Below are 18,796 nucleotides of genomic sequence, written 5' to 3' on the forward strand. Positions count from 1 at the left end.
TCCAGTGAGAAATCTGATCTCTTAGTGAGAAAGTAATTGCAATTCTCTGCTATGCTCACCCAACCCTTGAGGCAGTTGAACAAGTACTGGTTGGACTGTCACAAGCTGTAAGCTTATCTCATGAATTATCAACATCAAAATTATAAAATCCCAATTTAACCAATGCGTCATCAGTGGGTTAGGCAGCTGCCATTATGCATTCAGCTTCATTCTAGACTCACTTCCTGTAGTTTGATAGAGATGGCTTTCTACTTGACTCATTGAACACATGAGCAATTAGAACTCTGCTAACCATCTGATACTACCAGACATCTTCATTTAAAAAAAAAAAAAAAACAATGTACAGAAAAGCAACTGTTTGTATCATTTGGTAGAAAGACATTACATCATTTAGTCCAGGTGTTATTTACATGACTGTCAGAAGAAGGCTGAGTGCTGAGGAATTGATGACTTCGAACTGTGGTACTGGAGAAGACTCTTGAGAGTCCCTGGGACTGCAAGGAGATCAAACCAGTCAATCCTAAAGGAAATCAACCCTGAATATTCATTAGAAGGACTGTGGCTGGAGCTAAATCTCCAATACGTTAGCTATCTGATGCAAAGAGCCAATGAATTGGAAAAGACCCTGATGATGGCAAAAGATTGAAGGCAAAAGAGAACTGGGCAGCAGAGGAAGAGATGGTTAGACAGCATCACCAACTCAATAGACATGAATCTGAGCAAACTCTGGGAGATAGAGGAGGATAGAGGAGATGCATACTGCAGTCCATGGAGTCTCAAAGAATCGGACACGACTTAGCGACTGAACAACAGGAGAACTAAGCTTTACCGTGGCCCAACTGCTTGATTCAACATGCCAAAACTTCACCTGATGTCTGGCATGCCCACTAAAAGGTCCTTAATACTCCTTGTTTTCATAGTTTAAGTATGAAATTGAAAGGAATGATGGTATTTTTAAAGTCTTTATGACTGACTTATGCCTATATCAAATAATCTGCTTGGAAATATAATCACAAATGTTTCTCCCACCATTAAGAAGGAATCAAAGAAAGCAAGAACAGCAAACATAACAAATCACTACCAAAGTAAAAAATACAATCCAATAGGAAATTCTCTCCAGAGGGTGGGGAGTTGAACACTATGTAAGTATGTATGTATTTATTCTACTTGTGTATGATCTACTTCCAAAAACTAGGAGTTTGTAAGAATCATATATACAAAAATATTGTGTAGAAAAGGAGACAAATTAATATATTAAATATATAAGCTATTGCTAAAAAACTGTTAAGCATTAAATATAGTACTAGCAGAAAAGGCAAAAAGAGAATAAGATGCCTTACAAATGACTCATTTCCTAGTACCAAAAGAGCACTAAATAGGTATATGGATAAATCTTTATAGAAATAAGTTCTTCAGGAGAGGAGAACATTTTCCTTGTACACTATAAAATTCTAAAAGATATTTGCCACAGACATCCTCAACCAAAGGCCAAAAGATAACACAATGTCTTCAATATTCTTCTTATTGGGTGTCTGGGAGACTTTTTCTTCAAGAATAGTCACTATTACTTGGGCATAAAGCAAATTACTCAAATATTTACAACCTCCAAACTTCAATTCAGGGAATTATGTCAAGCATCCTTTTTGCAACAACATGAAATGCTCACAAGTTTCTAATAAGTGTTGATTTCTGTTCCACCACCAAATTTTTCCTACCTCTTCATAGAAATCTCAGTAAGTAGTGATAAAACTCACAAATTTGGGGTTGTGGGGGACAGTGTGGTAAGAGAAGCAGAAGCAACACTAGGAATCTAGCTATTGCAAATACTATAATTCATCCTTATAAAGTAAAAAAAATGAGCTAAACTTACTTAAAAGAGCTTCCTAAAATCCTAGAAAATCAGTATTTGCCAAACAGTCAAATCAAAGTATTAGAACTGATTTTCTGGAGGGTTGAGTGGGGGAATAATTGTTCATTATCTTTTGTCATGGAGGTGCATTTGAGAGAGCACAAACACTTTTCATCTTTATCACTTCTCAATTCAGACACTGTTTAATTGGGTTAATAGACACATTTAGGGTTTTGATAGTCTTTTAATTCACCTGCACAAACAGGGACAGTTGGAATTCAATTTTGGAAAGGATGATATGGCCATTTAAAAAAAGCTTTCTTTTTTTCTCCCTGAACACATTTTGACATCTTATTAACATTTTCCAAATTGAATGAATCTGTCTATTTGTGTTAGCAGATAACTTAAGAACAGGGGAGAGGCCAGCAGTTATTAGCAATTTATTGTCCTTGCTGATAAATTAGAACCTGGGCTGCCCAGAACATTAAGTTATAAAGGCAACAGAGACAACTCAAGAGTCAGTGATGCAGACTGAATGATGTCACGGTGCACTCTGCTTCCTCCCAGGCATTCAGCTAGTTGTGGACTTTCCTTTCACTCCTTTAACTCTGAGGAAGTTCACATGCATTTTTCCCAGATAACTCTGCAAATCCACCATGTATTGAAATGGCTGCAGTCTTAAGTTCGGAGAAGGCAATGGCACCCCACTCCAGTACTCTTGCCTGGAAAATTCCATGGACGGAGGAGCCTGGTAGGCTGCAGTCCATGGGGTCGCTAAGAGTCAGGCAGGACTGAGCGACTTCACTTTCACTTTTCACTTTCATGCATGGGAGAAGGAAATGGCAACCCACTCCAGTCTTCTTGCCTGGAGAATCCCAGGGACGGGGGAGCCTAGTGGGCTTCTGTCTATGGGGTCGCACAGAGTCGGACACGACTGAAGCGACTTAGCAGCAGCAGCAGCAGTCTTAAGTTATCCAAACTAAGGAAGGAAAAATAGCTACAAAAACAAACAAAGCAAATAAACAAGAGAGGAACCACTCTCTTATGTCCATAAAATTAATTTGTATGTACCAGAGAAGAACTTGTCACAAACATACAGGAATATCCTGGACATTGCTTTATTAGTAAGAACCTTACCATGACTCCTCTCTCTCCAGCTTCATCTTTACCTGCCCTAGTTCCCACTGGTCACTGTGCTCCAAGCACACTGCCCTTCTTCTGCTCCTACAATATTCCAACCACACCTCCTACCCATGGCCTTTGCACTCACTATTCCCGTGCGTGGAAGGGTACCCCTGCAGATCTCCACTTGGGGGCTCTTCCTCAAATGGGTCACTGATCCCTCCTCATAGGTAGGCAGGTTTGGTTCCTTTTGAGGGGTATGAGGAACGGATCTGCTCCAGGTCTCTCTTTGGCATAAATGACTTTTTTTTCCCCTTGTGTCTTCACATGATTTTCCCTCTGTGTGTCAGTCTGAAAAGTTCCCCTTTTTATAAGAACACTAGTCGGAGAAGGCAATGGCATCCCACTCCAGTACTCTTGCCTGGAAAATCCCATGGACGGAAGAGCCTGGTGAGCTGCAGTCCATGGGGTCGCTAAGAGTCAAACACGACTGAGCGATTTCACTTTCACTTTTCACTTTCATGCATTGGAGAAGGAAATGGCAACCCACTCCAGTGTTCTTGCCTGGAGAATTCCAGGAATCGGAGAGCCTGGTGGGCTGCCGTCTATGGGGTCGCACAGAGTCAGACACGACTGAAGCGACTTAGCAGCTTAGCAGCAGTCATAGTAGGTTAGCACCTAACCTCATGACCTTAAGTTAATTACCTCTGTAAAGACCCTATTTCCAAATAAATCCATATTCTGAGGTCCCAAGAATTAGGACTTCATCTTAAGATTTTTTGAGGGAACACAGTTCATCCCATATCAGAGCTTAAGTATCTTAAGGTCAAGAATGCATTCTACTTATTGTTATATTATCCATGCTTAGCATAATCCAGGACTTAAAGTTTATTGAATTAATTAACAAGGCTATTTCCCTAGGGCTAACATCTGTTAATTTAAGAATTGTTCTTTTGATCTCAACTGTGTTTTTTTTTTTAATATTGAGAGAAATTATACTCCTGATAAAAGTTCAAAATTTTCTGAATGTGAAATATACATAAAATCTTGCTATAAGAGACAGTGATTATTCTTGCAAAGCTGGGACAGGTTAGTTATAAAGACCTAGAACAAAACTTGAAATTCACAGAAGTTTAATAAGGATCTTAATAAAAATACCTGATATCCTCAAAGAATCTCATATATTATCATATCATGTCCTCAAATCTTTCATTCATTCATAAAATAATTATCAAGTGCCTATTATTGCCTGGGTATGGCATTAAACACTGTGGGTATATTCCTGAACAAAACTTTATTCCTACCCCCAAGGAGATTAAGTCACAGAAGAAGGCAAACTAGTCAAGAAACCACCGTGTGCATAGACAACATCAGGCCTGGCCATCAGTATCCTATAACGTATCTTAGTCAGTATTGTAAAATGATATATTTCGATATGCCTGCCATATCAGTGAGCAAGAAATTTCATAGAAATCTGTGATTCAGTTCAGTTCAGTTGCTCAATCATGTCCGACTCTTTGCGACCCCATGAACCACCGTGCACCAGGCCTCCCTGTCCATCACCAACTCCCGGAGTTCACTCAGACTCACGTCCATTGAGTCAGTGATGCCATCCAACCATCTCATCCTCAGTTATCCCCTTCTCCTCCTTCCCTCAATCTTTCCCAGCATCAGGATCTTTTCAAATGAGTCAGCTTTTTGCATCACGTGGCCAAAGTATTGGAGTTTCAGCTTCAACATCAGTCCTTCCAATGAACACCCAGGAGATCTCCCTTAGGATGGACTGGTTGGATCTCCTTGCAGTCCAAGGGACTCTCAAGAGTTTTCTCCAACACCACAGTTCAAAACCATCAATTCTTTGGTGTTCAGCTTTCTTTATAGTCCAACTCTCACAACCATACATGACTAATGGAAAAACCATAGCCTTGACTAGACGGACCTTTGTTGACTAAGTAATGTCTCTGCTTTATAATACGCTGTCTAGGTTGGTCACAACTTTCCTTCCAAGGAGTAAACGTCTTTTAATTTCATGACTGCAATCACCATCTGCAGTGATTTTGGAGCCCAGGAAAATAAAATCGGCCACTGTTTTCACTGTTTCCCCATCTATTTCCCATGAAGTGATGGGACCAGATGCCATGACCTTAGTTTTCTGAGTGTTGAATTTTAAGCCAACTTTTTCACTCTCCTCTTTCATTTTCATCAAGAGGCTTTTTAGTTCTTCTTCACTTTCTGTCATAAGGGTGGTGTCATCTGCATATCTGAGCAATCTTGATTCCAGCTTGTGTTCCTTCCAGTCCAGCATTTCTCATGATGCACTCTGCATAGAAGTTAAATAATCAGAATGACAATATACAGCCTTGACGTACTCCTTTTCCTATTTGGTTCCTATTTGGAACCAGTCTGTTGTTCCGTGTCCAGTTCTAACTGTTGCTTCCCGACCTGCATACAGATTTCTCAAGAGGCAGGTCAGATGATCTGGTATTCCCATCTCTTTCAGAATTTCCCACAGTTGATTGTGATCCACACAGTCAAAGGCTTTGGCATAGTCAATAAAGCAGAAATAGATGTTTTTCTGGAATTCTCTTGCTTTTTTGATGATCCAGTGGATGTTGGCAATTTGATCTCCAGTTCCTCTGCCTTTTCTAAAACCAGCTTGAACATCAGGAAGTTCATGGTTCATGTATTGCTGAAGCCTGGCTTGGAGAATTTTGAGCATTACTTTGCTAGTGTGTGAAATGAGTGCAATTGTGTGGTAGTTTGAGCATTCTTTGGCATTGCCTTTCTTTGGGATTGGAATGAAAACTGACTTTTCCAGTCCTATGGCCACTGCTGAGTTTTCCACATTTGCTGACATATTGAGTGCAGCACTTTCACAGCATCATCTTTCAGGATTTGAATAGCTCAACTGGAATTCTATCACCTCCACTAGCTTTGTTTGTAGTGATGCTTTCTAAGGCCCACTTGACTTCACATTCCAGGATGTCTGGCTGTAGGTAAGTGATCACACCATCATGATTATCTGGGTCATGAAGATCTTTTTTGTACAGTTCTTCTGTGTATTCTTGCCACCTTTTCTTAATATCTTCTGCTTCTGTTAGGTCCATACCATTTCCGTTCTTTATTGAGCCCATCTTTGCATGAAATGTTCCCTTGATATCTCTAATTTTCATGAAGAGATCTCTAGTCTTTCCCATTCTATTGTTTTCCTCTATTTCTTTGCATTGATCCCTGAGGAAGGCTTTCTTATCTCTCCTTGCTCTTCTTTGGAACTCTGCATTCAAATGGGTATAACTTTCCTTTTTTCCTTTGCTTTTCACTTCTCTTCTTTTGACAGCTATTTGTAAGGCCTCCTCAGACAGCCATTTTGCTTTTTTGCATTTCTTTCTCTTGAGGATGGTCTTGATCCCTGTCTCCTGTACAATGTCACGAACCTCCATCCATAGTTCATTAGGCACTCTATCAGATCTAGTCCCTTAAATCTATTTCTCACTTCCACTGTATAATCATAAGGGATTTGATTTAGGTCATACCAGAATGATCTAGTGGTTTTCCCCACGTGATTCCAGCCCTGCAAATGTGAATTTCTGAGCCACGTCCAGAAGTGGTGCCACTTCCTACAGGAGGAATTTCTGAATTTAAGGATGTCACACTAGTCAAGGAGTATAGCCCTCCCTCTGGTGGTGAGCTGAGCACTAAGGGAGGGAATTCAAGAAAGCGAAGAATACATCTGTAAAAATGCAGGATGGTGGTCCCAAATAACTGAGATGTACATGAAAGGAATGACTTCAATAATCCCAGACTTTGCATCTCCCATACATAGAAGAACGCTAAATTCCTTAACTTGTTATCTGGTTTGCCTTACTTAACAATAATCTTTGATGTTCAGACTGCCTGTCCCTTTTGTTGTAAATTTGCATCTAGCCCTCCTCCCTTTCCCCACACCTCTCAGGGCTACCTGAGATGCTTTCTCTGGACTTAGAGTCCTAAAATGTTCCCACCAAATAAAACACTCTTTTCTTTCATGCTCTGACTAATTTTTAAGTTGACAGTTTCCTATAAAGAGAGATTTAAGACCCTTACATTATATGCTCTCTTGATGACAATCACAGAGTTTCTGTATCATCCATCCTTTCTACAAATAAGTAAACCATCTAGGGATGACATAGTGGTTCCCTAAACACAACTTGTATATGATGTTATAGGAGTAAGACTCAGCTCTCAACTCTGTGACTTCGATTCCCTCCACACTACATGACTGGGCCAATTAGAAGTGGAAGAAAAAGCCTTCCCCAGCTTCCAACATCAGTGCCAACCTTGTTACTGAGAATTAATGCCAGCAGTTCCATGTGAAAAAAAAAAGTCTCACTTTTCTAGAACAGAAATTCCTCTCAAAAGCAATGGAACACTATGATACAACAACTTTTCTGTACGTCTTTATCCAGCAACTCATATAGAACACCACTCAGAAGTTGGATGTAAGCTTTCTTTAAAAGCTGTCATGGAAGTCTAAAAGTCAATGAACATTTTCACAGGACTTTTTCACAAGACTTCATGCATTGTATGGTTGCACAGAATCCCCTCAAAACCAAACCTTATGCAAAACTTATAAACTATAACTTGACCCATCTTAGAAGGTTTAAGAGAAAGTCTGCTGTGAGAAAAGGGTAATTGCAGAATAACTTTTCTTTATTCTGAGTTCACTTTTTAATTGGAGGAAATGAAGAGCCCTTAGCTCTTCCTTCCTCTCCAGTCACCTTCTCTTATATACCAGAAATGCCTCCATAACTCCCTGTCTTCAAAACTCTCATTAAAAAAAGAAGAAGAAAAAAAAAAAAACCAGAAAACTACTATCTACAGTTCACAGATATGAAGGACATCAAAAGATGAAAAGTTAAAGGCATGGTTTTCAAATCCACAAATATTTGAAAGAGTACCCAATATGCTGACTGGGCTAGCTGATCCTCTGGGATTGTCAAAAGGAGAAAAGAAAAGAAAAAAAAAAACCCTGGAGCCTGCCCTCGGTTTCTGTCATCTAGTAGGAGGTGAATGTGCACAAATAAGCGTAGTGCATGACAGAGATGTGCAAAACCCAGCTTGTTACACTTAGACTAAAGAAATCCCAAGTCTTTTCAATAACTCTTTAGTTAGGCAGTTGAGAAAACTGCTTATCACCAAATGATAAAAACAACAAAATTTATGTTTGTTTCAATTAATACAAGGAATTGTGGTGCTGGAGAAGGCTCTTGAGAGTCCCTTGAAAAGCAAGGAGATCAAACCAGTCAAATGAAAACCAACCCTGATTATTCACTGGAAGGACTGATGATGAAGCTGAAGCTCCAATACTGTGGCCACCTGATGTGAAGAGTCCATTCATTGGAAAAGACCCTGATGCTAGGAAAGATTGAGGGCAAGAGAAGGGGGCAACAGAGGATGAGATGGTTGGATGGCATCACCAACTCAAAGGACATGGGTTTGAGCAAACTCCGGGAGACAGTGAAGGACAGGGAAGCCTGGTGTGCTGCAGTCCATGGAGTCACAGAGAGTCAAATACAACTTAGCAACTGAACAACAACAAATACAAGGAATTTTACTAACATACACTTCAAATAAGGGAGTTGTCCACCAACATTGTGAGGCATAACCATAATCACTAGCTCCTCCTGACAATTATTCATTTAAACACCCATAGCTAAGGGAGCATGCATTGATAGGCTGTGAATACCACTGTGTGTAATCCTGCAATCAGAGACAATGAAGGGGACCCATTGAAAACTTAAAACAATAGAAGCCTCTTATCTTCTGGCAACAAAAGGATGGAACTTGGGAAGAAGTAAGTGGGGATAAGGAGGGAAATGAAAAGTTACTAGTAGAACTGATGGTTGCCTGACACAAAGTTGCATTGCTGTAACCATACTGTGGAAAATACCTGGTTTAATAACTAAATGTAACTAGTGATCCCTCTGTATCTGAAATAGACTGTACTATAGGTATGAACCAGAAATTAGGACTAGGAGATCTGATAAAAAGGTTAAGAACTATTTTGGCCAATTAAACTTTTTCAGTTGTTGAACCAATACTATATCAAAAGCAGACACCCTACTAGGCACTGGGTGTATTGTGGGAGGTGTTGCAGTTAAATATTACTGCATTACAAACTACCCCGAAGTCAGCAGCTTAAAAGAACATTTTGTTCCATTTTACCAGCGAGGTTGACTGAGCTCAGCGAGCCTCCTTGTGTGGGGTCTTCCATGTGGTTGTAGTCAGAGAGCAGCTGAGGCTGGACATTGAAGGTGGGGGCTCATCTGAGGTGGTGAACTGAGTGCATTCACTGTCTCTCCATGTGGTCTGGGCTTCTTCCCACCATGGTGTTCCAAAGGATTTGGACTTCTCATATGGCAGCTCCCCTCTGTTAATGAGAGAAGAAGCCAAGTAAGTATTTATGGCCATTTTAAAATCTACCACAGGAAGCGTCTCTGAGGAGGACATTTTATACTGCAATCTTAACCATGAGAAGTACCAAGAATGAAAATAACAGTAAAAAGCAGGTTAAGTGGAAAGTCTATTCATGTTTCCAAGCTTATTTCTGGTCTGTACATGGCACAGATACTGTGCATCACACACTTTATGTGCCCATTGCCCCAGTGAGGGACGCCTAGATCACCTATCATTTTCTAGAGTGATATCTAATCAGAAATAGTACTAGTGAGTCACAGAGGACACATGTACATAACCTGGCTCATTTTTGCCAGATTGCATTCCTGAATACCTCCTCCTGATTTGCACAACCACCAGCAGTGTACAAGAATTCCTACAGCTCCACCTTCCTGCGGAATTGCCAGTCTGATACAAGTAAACCAGTACTTCATTGTATTTTCATTTGCATTTACCTAAACACTAGTAAGTTTAAACATCTCCTTGTAAGCATTTCAGACATTTGTCATTCATCTTCCATGAGCTACGTATTTACAACATTTTCCCATTTTTCCATTGAGGTTGCTGTATTTTCTTATTGATATTCATTTCTCATCAGTTTTATACATTGCAAATGTATAAAGAGCAGGTTAAACAGAAAGCCTATTCATGTTTCTAAACTGATTCTCCAAATCTGTCCTTTATTAACATTGTCCATAGTTTCCTCCTTAGAACAGAAATCTCTAATTTTTTACTATAATAAATCTTAGGGCTTTTTGCTTTATAAATTATCTTCTGTGTGTTTAAGAAGTCCTTATCCCATCCCTAGGTTATAAAAATGTAATCTATATTATCCTCACAGTTTTATCTTTATATGCAATTAGAGAAATATGGAGTTCAAACATATGGTATTAGTGGAGATCGTTTTATTTCTCTCTGTATAGTAAGCCAGGTTTCCTCACATGATTTATTAAATAATCCATCCTTTTCCTATTGATTTTTGTCCATAATTCTCTTTTATTATTTTATGCTCTCCTGTCTATAGTTACTTTTCCTTGTACATTCTGCATCTCAACTTTGCTTTCTGTTTTCTTTGATCAAAGTTGCCGTATCCATTCACTCACTCACTCTTTCAAAGAAAGAGCCCATAATCAATATGTACAACACTCAAGAGTTGCATGTCAAAACAAAAAGAGATGCACTTGGAAACTAACAAGTCAACTCACAAGAACATGAATCAAGGGCTTGATTGCTAACAATACAGTGCTGTATCCAGAGTCACGAGTTCCCCAGCATATTTGTGATTTCCTGTGTTGGAAATTTATTTTCAATGTTCCCTTACTTTCACTGTTCAGAACAAGTCATACTGAGCCCCTGAATAAAGGCCATTTGTAAACATTAAATTTCCATCTCTCTTCTTGGCTGGTCACAGCCGAACATTGTAAAGAGCTTGTCTCCTGAAATCTGCACATTTTTTGAGTTACCATTTAACCATATTTACACAATGTAAATAAACAGTTGACCACTCTGTTCTTCTTCTACCCTTTGGTTACAACAATTTAATGTCACTCAAAGGTGAGGGTAATTATTCTTGGTTCAGTGTTTACACCCCGCTTTGGGCCGCATTAAACAGCTAGTTACTTCTCTGAGGAAAAAAAAATGTTGCTCTGTTTTCCATCTTATGTGATGCTTTGAATTTTGAATAGAACACACTGATTTCACAGTGTTTTGGACAAAGTGTACAGTTTTCTGACAACTGTTTATCAAGCACATTTATCATGCCTACCCAAGGGGGCATTTCAGATCAAGATTGAGCTAATATACGTTAAGTTCCTCCTCCAAGCCACTGCTTTCCAAAGCACTTTCACAATCAAGAATCAGTATATTGACAGGATTGTTTGATGATCAACTTAGTGAAGGTAATTAGCTGAAATCAGTCCAAGTAGGTGAGTCTCATTTATATGTGTTGGTCCCAGTGCCTTTAAACACACATTATCACAGGTAAAATAGGACAAATCTGAGTAAGATCAGTACATTGTAGCAAAGTCAATATTTGGTTGTATTGTACAAATTACTACCAATGGGGAAAACTGGGTATACAAAGTCTCTCTGTATTATTTTTTATTTTACAATTGCATATGGATCATCTAGGTAAAAGTTTTAACTTAATAAAACCCACATTACCTACATGGTTATTAATACAACATTCTTCGTATAATGCTTATTAATACACAGAGATTGGACAGTCCTTCACTTTATGAGCCAGAGTCTATGAAGCTCTGGGTGTTTCCATGTTTAGAAAGGGCTATCCCCCCTCCAGATACCTAGTACTGTCCGAAGCCCCATTCCTTAATTGGCAGCCTCCTGGTGACAAATACATTCCTGGGCATAAACTTAATTAGACAGTATAAGCATTGTCTCAAGATTCAGTTTTCTAGGGTATCAATTTTGCTTTTTCCATTGCTTCTGTTGCCACTTTAAATTCTACAAATGGCACTGCATCCTTCAGTTTTTTTCTAAGCTCTGAAGTCACCCTTTGAGTCTGTATCTCCAGTTTTGTCAACCTTTTTTAAAGTCTTTTATTTAATTACTTAAGTAAATTATTTATTTAGTTTACTTCTTATTTAATCACCTTACTTCATTGCCTATGAGATGATTCCTAGTTTCTCCCTCTGATTTCATTCATTTTCATGTTTAATAGCATGAGGCTTCTTCAAAATTATGTTGTCATCTACCTTTTTGCAAATGCCTAGCATATATTTATGTTTGCCCTTTTTTAATTAATACTTGCTCAAAAGAAGGTCTATAATTAACACCTGCCTCCCCTAAATGGCATTGGTTGACTGTATAGTTTTCTTCTCTTAATTCTGGGCAACCATCCAGTTCCTTTGGTCTTTAAGTTGGAGGGCTAGAGAGGGTTTGTTTGCTTGATCAATTCAGTACACAAAGTAGAATGGACAGAGAGCTAAGACTCTGGACAGTCAAGGTTACTTATTTTTCCCTCTGTTTTTGTTGAACTGTTGTCCAGGATCAGCTCCTGCAAATTTGGAGTGGAGTACCCTGTCATTAGCAAAGGGGCAAAGAGGGGACTGCAGTCTGTCTCAAGATGTCTTCCCCAGTTTGGATTACCAGATCATATTCCTGAGAATTCATTATAGAATAACCCTACAGGCTATGAGTATAATGTTTTGCAAAGTCATATGTGCCTTCTAAGTATGATAACCTTTGCTGGTACTTGCCAGCATCTGTGAAAATGAGTAGATTTAGCACTTTATCTCCGATCAAGGACTAGCAAAGTGAAGACAAGATTCATAGAGAAACAAACAAGATCTGCTTGACCAAGCCAATTCTTTGCCACATGCTGTTTCCTCTTCCTAAATGCTTGTCCTAGTGTTTCTTTTTGCTAACCCCCATTGGGCCTTTGGTGATCAGCTTAACTGCCTTTGTCTCAGAGAGGCAGTCACCAGCCATTCCTTGAAATATAAGTTTCTCTTCACTATACTCTATCAGAAGTCTGTTCTTCTTGGAATGTATCACAGTTTGTAACTATATATTTATTTGGGTTTTTTTCTAACATCAGTCTGTCCTAATAGCCTGTAAGTTCTATGAAAGTACAGATCTGTCTAATGCCTGTCACAGTGCTAAGTGCTCAGTAAATATTTATGAAATTAATTAACAGACAAGCTAAGGAATGAGATTGCGTTGTGTTTGATTTCTTCTGCAATTGTCTGTTTCTGAGCCCCAAGGAAAACAGATTCTAAGTGCTGTGCAGATGTTGATTATTATTATTACTACTTTATCTGAACTTTTGGAACAAAACCTCCTTTAAAGTTAGGAGCTGTCTATATTTGATAATGTGTTTTGATCCACATATATAAACTTTGTAGATGAAAAACTGTATAGTGAATTACAAACAGCATGGAAGTTATACTAAGAAATTTAGATGCAGATTGATTGAATGTGATTGGGCAACATAAATAACTCAGCTTCAGTTTGTACAACTGCATGGAATATGGACTGCTTGAATCTTTGTTATAAAGTGAAATATATACTAAATGCCTATCACTGGAATAACAAACTGGTTTCATATGTCCAATTCAGACCGACTGATAGTAGTTTCCTGGAGTGTACACTGAAAAGGATTGCGAGGTCTTCTTTAGGTTCAGTAAAAAAAAGTGCTATGAATAGCAATGTCTGCCGAGGACAAATTAAAGAAACTGGTAGGAACTATACCCTGTATTTACTAATTGTGAACTTGCAAATGACAGACAATGATTATTAGCTTCCTTCCTTCTTTGCTGCTATAAATTCTAAATAAACCTTAAATAAAGATTACCATAAAATACCTCAAACCCTAAAGTTAAAAAATAATGGCTATTGACGGCTTGTTACATTTGGCCAGAAAGAAAACATAACTTCTAGAACACGGGTAGAAGTACTTAGATTCCGATAATGTGAATTCATAAAAGTCCAGGTACAATTGAAGACAAAGTCCTTGTATCCTAACAACCAGCCTCTCTCCTGCTGTAGGATGGCATGACTATATAACAATCATTAGCAGCCCCATTGTAAGCAGAAGGGCTTTCCAGGTGGCGCAGTGGTAAAGAATCTACCTGCCAATGCAGAAGACATAGGAGATGTGTGTTCAATCTGTGGGTCAGGAAGATCTCCTGGAGCAGGGCATGGCAACCCACTCCAGTATTCTTGCCTGGAGTATCCCATGGACGGAGGAGCCTGGTGGGCTACAGTCTACGGGGCTGCAAAGAGTCTGACAAAACTGAGCACTCATAAATTGTTGTAAGCACCATGAGTCTGGACAAGGGTCTTGCAACAAGTAGCAGAACTCTAGGCTTTAAAAGATTCTGTATTTCTGTATTTCTCTGGAGATAACTTGTGTTTTCACAAGTAGGTTAGTATGTAGGACATTTGGACTTGGCACGACCCACATGTTGGGCTTTCCTATATTGAAAGCATAGCAGTGATCAGCATGGATAAGGTGAGGGGAAAAGATAACATTTGGAAACAAGCATTTGGCACCTGCAACAAAGGGCAGCCTAATATGAATGCTGCTTGAGAGAGTGAAAGTAGAGCATTTGGAGTCACAAAAAAACACAAAATCATTGATATAATGTTCAAAGGTATTCTGAGCGTCCCCAAGGACACAGCATATTACTTTGATTTTTACAATTAATGCAGTGTCTCCAGCTATTCTAAATAAACTGTGTGAAAGAGGAAGACATTTGGTTTTATTTCTTGAATCTTTTTGAGCATCTCCCACAGTTAATTACAGTTAATTACTAAAAAAAAAAAAAAAAAAATTGTATCGTGACTGACTGAATCAGAACAATTATTTGATTGTTTTGTTCTCCCAGCATACACCCAACAGAAGACTCCAAGCAGATTCTGTCACCCTATCCCTGCCATGCTCTGGGAAGCTGTTTGGGCAATTGTACCCTGGATCTTGGCAGCAAGAATGTGACTACCACAACTTAATGCTATTTGTAACACTTTGTTATAATGCCTATGATAAGGAGTGATTTGAGAGAGATTCACCTTCAAAATAAGTTCCTTGTCCCCATTTGACTAATCTATGGGGGAAGAAAGTCAAACAGGGCCCACCACCTTCACACCAAATTTAGAAGTAACTGAGTTAGAACCTTTTGTAAATTTCCCAGTTTTAATCCTATGCTCATTCCTTTCTACCTTCTTGCTATAACCAAGTTTAGAAGAGCAGGACTGTCCTGGCTTACAAAGGAGCTACTTTCATTTCTAGTCTCAGGTCTGCTACTGTCTAGACGGTGTCCGGCAAGTCACTTCATCTCTCTGGTTAATGAAAAGGTTAGGACAAGGTGATTTCTAGTGTCCTTTCTAAATAGGCCATTCTCTATCCTATAAAGATTGATCCAGGTCTCCTGTTTCCTCCTTAACCTTTTAAGAGAGCCTCATACCTTTCAGGGTATAGTAGTCACATAAGTTTTCTACAGTCTGCAGTCTCAAAAAGGTTACCCTTGAGGCAACCTTGACTAGGTCCCTCAGAAGAAACAACCCTGAAATTTGCTCCTCTGACTCAGTTCCCTAGAATCAAGTCAGCTTTACCCAGAGCCAGAAAAGACAACTCCAGTAATCCACCAAATGTAGTCCATGTCACTTGATCTGCAGTACCATTTCCAATGTCCTCTGGCTTTGTAACCTGTATAGAGTAGCAATATAATGCTCAAAATTCTCCAAGTCAGGCTTCAACAATATGTGAACCATGAATTTCCAGATGTTCAAGCTCGTTTTAGAAAAGGTAGAGGAACCAGAGATCAAATTGCCAACATCTGCTGGATCATTGAAAAAGCAATAGAGTTCCAGAAAAACATCTATTTCTGCTTTATTGACTACACCAAAGCCTTTGACTGTGTGGATAACAATCAACTGTGGAAAATTCTGAAAGTGATGGAAATACCAGACCACCTGACTCGCCTCTTGAGAAACCTGTATGCAGGTCAGGAAGCAACAGTTAGAACAGGACGTGGAAAAACAGAGTGGTCCCGGAAGGGGAAAGAAGTATGTCAAAGCTGTATATTGTCACCCTGCTTATTTAACTTATATGCAGAGTACATCATGAGAAATGTTGGGCTGGATGAAGCACAAGCTGGAACCAAGATTGCCAGGAGAAATATCAATAACCTCAGATATACAGAGGACAGCACCCTTATGGCAGAAAGTGAAGAAGAACTAAAGAGCCTCTTGATGAAAGTGAAGGAGGAGAGTGGAAAAGTTGGCTTAAAGCTCAACACCCAGAAAACTAAGATAATGGCATCCGGTCCCATCACTTCATGGCAAATAGATGGGGAAACAGTGGAAACAGTGGTGGACTTTATTTTGGGGGCTCCAAAATCAGTGAAGATGGTGACTGCAGCCATGAAATTAAAAGACGCTTACTTCTTAGAAGGAAAGTTATGACCAACCCAGACAGTTGGACCTTGCCAATAAAGGTCCATCTAGTCAAGGCTATGGTTTTTCCAGTATTCATGTATGGATGTGAGAGTTGGACAATAAAGAAAGCTAAGTGCTTTTGAACTGTGGTGTTGAAGACTCTTGAGAGTCCCTTGGACTGCAAGGAGATCCAACCAGTCCATCCTAAAGGAGATCAGTCCTGGGTGTTCATTGGAAGAACTGATGTTGAAGCTGAAACTCCAGTACTTTGGCCACGTGATGCAAAGAGCTGACTCATTTGAAAAGACTGTGATGCTGGGAAGGATTGAGGGCAGGAGGAGAAGGGGATGACAGAGGATGAGATGGTTGGATGCCTTCACAGACTCAATGGACATGAGTTTGAGTAAACTCCGGGAGTTGATGATGGACAGAGAAGCCTGGTGTGCTGCAGTCCATGGGGTTGCAGAGTCAGACATGACTGAGCAACTGAACTGAACTGAACTGTTAGAGTGGACAGCCTTAGTATGAGAAGTGCCCTTGAATTTCTATAATACATAGAGATGTTGTTATGTTAAGGGGACCAGTGTCATTTGGGAGGCCCTTCCTAAGTGTCTTGTTTGATACTACTGGAGAAACACTTGAACTATAGCTGGTATTCTATCTAGCATCAACGAATCCTTCAAGGCAGCAACTTAAATTCCAAACTGTTTGTGATCTTAATGGATTCATTTTTTCATATACCTAGAAATCATTTAAAGTCTTTCTCAAGTGGAATGGCAGCAATGAGGGATCTTTGTATGGCAAGCTTCAGGGCACTGTGTATGGTCAGGATCACAGGATGCTTTTGTCAAGGCTACTTCCAGATAACCTTGCATCATATGAATTACAGAAAAAGGTTTGTAGACCTAAAACTCTTAACAGATCCCACAGAAATTTTCTATTTTCTTTTGAAAAAATATTGAGAGTACTTCAAGCCCAAGATGGAGACAGAATTTAGTTGTTTGTCACTGGTACTTTGGGGAGGATTTTTTTATTTCAACTTTGGTCCAGTTTTGTGGGCTGTTTAAAATTTGACACCATTCTCATCTCCAGAAAATTGATGAATGCAGAAATGTTTTATCACCCTGTGCACAAATGCCCCACAAGCACATAAGCATTGAATCTCAGCACCTGTTTGCTTCATAAGAAAGCCAATACAACCCCAAGGAGAAGGAGGGAAGTTGCTCTCAGCAATTAACTCCCAATGGCCTAGCCTCCTGGAATAATGGAGACTCTGGTCAGAGTAGCAGCATTTTTATAAGACACATTCTACACATGTGGCTTTAATGTAGAGCAGGTTCCAATGTAATGTGTACTTTGCAGTGTCCTCACCAGCCCAAGGCTGTAGTGGCTGAATCAGCTCCATTGACATCCTGCATGGGTAATAATCACACTTCCAACCTCTGCTGTTGATTGTTTTGGCTTATTCATTTCTCTGTTTTCTTTTTCAGAATCTCTGTAGAGACAACTAGCTAGTGACAAAGGAAAAAAAATTATAATCAGGGTCACCATTTTGGAAAGACTCTCTGGTGACATGGTTTTGAACATTGATTATTTCATTGATTTCATGACCTCTACTCCGTGCGTGCTCAACTACTTCAGTCATGTCTGACTCTTTGCAACCCTATGGACTGTAACCTGCCAGGATCCTATGACCATGGGATTCTCCAGGCAAGAATACTAGAGAGGGTTGCCATGCCCTTCTCCAGAGGAATCCTCCCAACCCAGGGATTGAACCTGTGTCTCCAGTGTCTCCTGCATTGCTGGCAGTTTCTTGATTCACTGAGTGACTTGGGAAGCCTGACCTCTATTCTACTCAACTTTTTTATGTGCTCTTGAACTTATTTTCATCTGTCTATTGGGCATTGACTGGATGCCCCATTGTCACATCAAAATCAAAATTCCCCCTCTTAAACTGACTCTACTCCCCATGCTTATCAACTTGGAGTATGGCTCCATGGCTAGGAAGCTCAGTTGACTCTTCCTTTCTCTTGTCATCACTTTCAACGAATTACTGCATCTGTTGAGTCTATCTCCAAAGTGTCTCATGAGGCTGTTCCACGACCCATTCCTTCTGCTGTTTAGTTAATCCAGATCATCTTAATTCTTACATTTGACATAATCTTCATGCTTCTTAGCTCACCTCTATTCCAGGATGACCTTTTTGAAATGCAGATCAAATCATAGGCTCTGTTGTTAGAAAACCCTCACTGGCTGTCCAATGCTTAGATATTGGTTTTGCTCAACAACATTGATAATTTCTAGAGTGCTTCCTTGTATCATCTCCCTCTCCCCAAAATTGTTTTATGCCTAGAAGGTGTTCAATAAATACGATGAATTAGCTTGACCTATCCCTCACAAACAAGTGAAAAGAGAGTATTCAGATTCTAAGAAGTTGTTAGTGTAGGTACTGGGTTATAAAGTACCAGAAGGAATGTTTTAAATCTCTTC

At 39.5% G+C, this 18,796-nt stretch overlaps 1 long non-coding RNA gene across 3 annotated transcripts in view; it reads right to left on the reverse strand.

Moving 5' to 3' along the window:
* Nucleotides 1–18,796, reverse strand: part of LOC133246253 (uncharacterized) — a 57,542-nt gene that overhangs the window by 22,021 nt on the left and 16,725 nt on the right. For all 3 annotated transcript variants that reach the window (XR_009735980.1, XR_009735981.1, XR_009735979.1), the window contains one exon: nt 9,176–9,380. This is a non-coding gene — a long non-coding RNA (uncharacterized LOC133246253). The remainder of the gene's footprint in view (nt 1–9,175; nt 9,381–18,796) is intronic.

This window comes from Bos javanicus, chromosome 4 (assembly GCF_032452875.1).
Source record: "Bos javanicus breed banteng chromosome 4, ARS-OSU_banteng_1.0, whole genome shotgun sequence".
Lineage (NCBI taxonomy): Eukaryota > Metazoa > Chordata > Mammalia > Artiodactyla > Bovidae > Bos > Bos javanicus.